Here is a 2,658-nt window from a genome sequence, read left to right as displayed (position 1 = left end):
TTATCTGTTGGGCTTATGGACAATTGGATATAACCCGCCGCCGTCCCAGCATAAAAAAAATTAACCTAATCCCTAGATATAAATCTCCTCTGTCTCAAACCTTATGGCAGCAGTGCAGCATCATCAATCAATTTGTGGCAGCGCGCCTACGCGAGTAAATACCTATAATGGTCCCTGAGATTCGGGTCATTACTCAATGTGGTCCCTGAGACTCCAATTGCACCATTGTAATCCTCCAGATAAGGCTCCGGGCACCATAATAGTCCCTGAACAGTTTTCCGGTGATGAGTTATCATCAAGACGCTGACGTGGCCTCATTTTGCCATGCTAGATGGTGCTAATGGCTAGTTGAGCTAGCACAGTTTCAATTTATATCCAATGTGGTCCCTCCCTCTATATTTAACCCTAAATTCCCAAATGTTCAGTAAGTTAATTTCTTCTTCTTCTTCATCGTTGTTTTCTCATTCTTGTTGTTGCTGTTGTCCCTGGAGCTGGAAGTGAATATCCATGATGGGTGGTGGAAGCACTAGAGCTGGAAGCTCTATTAGTTCACCGTGCAGTGGCCATCGGACGAGAACGCAAAGCAGGAGCAGAAGATCTGGGGTGCCGAAATGGTGCGGTTGCAGCTGCCGCCCAGTTCTCAGGTGGTTTGGGACAGATTCAAACCCAAATAAACTATTTTTTGGTTGTCCCAATTATAATGTGAGTTATCAGTATTACTTGTGTTGTTATGATTGCTCCTACCTACCTGACTGTTCTTCTCTTGTTCTTCTTCCCTGAAGCTTGAGCATGTTATATGTTTGCTTGATTACAGACAAGTAGAAAGAGATGGTGTGGGCTTTTTGTGTGGGCAGATATTGGGCAGGATGAACCAGTTGAGAAACCAGAATCTTATGAAGATAATCATGAAGTGAAGATGAACTTTGATTGGAGGCTTGGGAGATTAGAAGAAGATGTCCGAAATAAAAAATTGGTTAACCAATTGTTGGTATTAGTTGTGTCTGTAAGAACCCGCGTTTTCACGTAAAACCGTTTTAATAAAATAATTTTAGTGCCCAGAATAGATTCAAAATTTAGAAGTTTTAATTTAAAAATATAAATGAGAAATTTGGTTTCAGTGAATTTTTCTGAGTTGGAAAATGTATTTCTTTCGAATAGTTTTTGTAAAAATGCATACTGACGAGTAAGGCAGCAGTACCGGCTCTGGTCTGTCCAACACTGCGTATTTTGGAAAATAATATTTGTAAAGTGATTTATTGTTTTGAAAGGAGGAAAATAATTTAGAATCGAAAACCGGACACTAATCTTAAAGGTTTTGGCCCAAAGTAGGCCAAACGAACCAAAAATGCTAACGGGTTGGACCAGGTCCAAACTGGGCACAAGGTCCAACATATATAAGTGAGTAAATGAGCCAAGGAAGCTCATTTCAGCACAAAGAGAGAGAGAGAGAGAGTTCGGTTAGAGTGAAGCGAGGAAGAAGAGAGAGTGCTCTTTTCACCTCCACCTTCCGGGAGCCATAACTTTTGATCCGGAGCTCCGATTGACGAGCCGTTTGTGGCCACGCGAAGCTCTCAACAAGCTCTTCCTTTATATCTAAAAAAATCTGGTAAGATTTATCTCTTCACACTCCGGTTTCGTGCCCTAGGTTCTGTTCATTTTTTGGTTTAGTTTTTGAGTAGATTTTGTGGTTTTGCTTGTTTAGGTGATCTCTAGTAGCGGGTAAATATTGAATTTTACCTCTAATCACGTTGGGTAAGGTAAGGCTTCACTAATTTCTTGTGTTTAGTTGTTTTATGTATCTTAGGTTTTGATTTTGGTGATATATGTGTTGTTAGTGTTAACCTTGGTGTTTGTTGGTGTTGGTTGAGACATTGGAGCAAGTTTGGTGGCTTCATTTTGATGTTTGGAATGTTTTGGGAATCGTCCAAGGTATATTTTAGTTTCTTTTATGTAATATGTAATGTTCATGGACACTTAGGCTAGTTGACCCTAAGATAGGATTGAATGTTGTAGGTGTATGAGTAATTGTATGTGAATTGATGTTAATTGTTGGTGTATGGAATTATTGTGGATGATGATGATTACTTATATTGATGAATAATGATACTTTTGAGAATTTAGATGATGAGTTAATGTGAAATATTTATGGTGGGTTGGAATAAAGGATATTGATGATTATGGTGTTTGATGACATATATTGATGATGATTTATGATTGTTGGTTATGGTGGTTGTTGAGTATTGTTGGGTATCATTGGTGTTGATGAGCTTTATGAGGGATAGGGTTTGATAATGATTGTTGGAATTTATGAGGATTTGTTTTGGTGGTCGAGGTTGTTGTTTATTGATTATGATTAGGAGTGTGGATTTATGATTTTGTAGGAAATTATGGATTTGGTAGTGAGATATGGTATAATGGTTGAGTAATTTAAGTGAAATTAAGGAAAATGATATGAAGAGGTAATGTGTTATGTGTGGTAGTGGTTTATGATGTTTGGGTAGGTTTTGATTTGGTTTTGAATGGAAGGTTGGTTAAAATTGAGGTTATGAGGTTTTAGGTAAAAGTGGAATTTTGATGAACTTTTCCTTATCATAACTTTTGCCTCGGTTTTCAAAATTTGTTGAATTTGGTTTATATTTAAAGATTATATGGAAACCC

The sequence above is a fragment of the Arachis ipaensis genome, chromosome B06, assembly GCF_000816755.2.
Source record: "Arachis ipaensis cultivar K30076 chromosome B06, Araip1.1, whole genome shotgun sequence".
NCBI classification, from domain to species: Eukaryota; Viridiplantae; Streptophyta; class Magnoliopsida; order Fabales; family Fabaceae; genus Arachis; species Arachis ipaensis.
Note: the sequence above shows the minus strand (reverse complement) of the source record.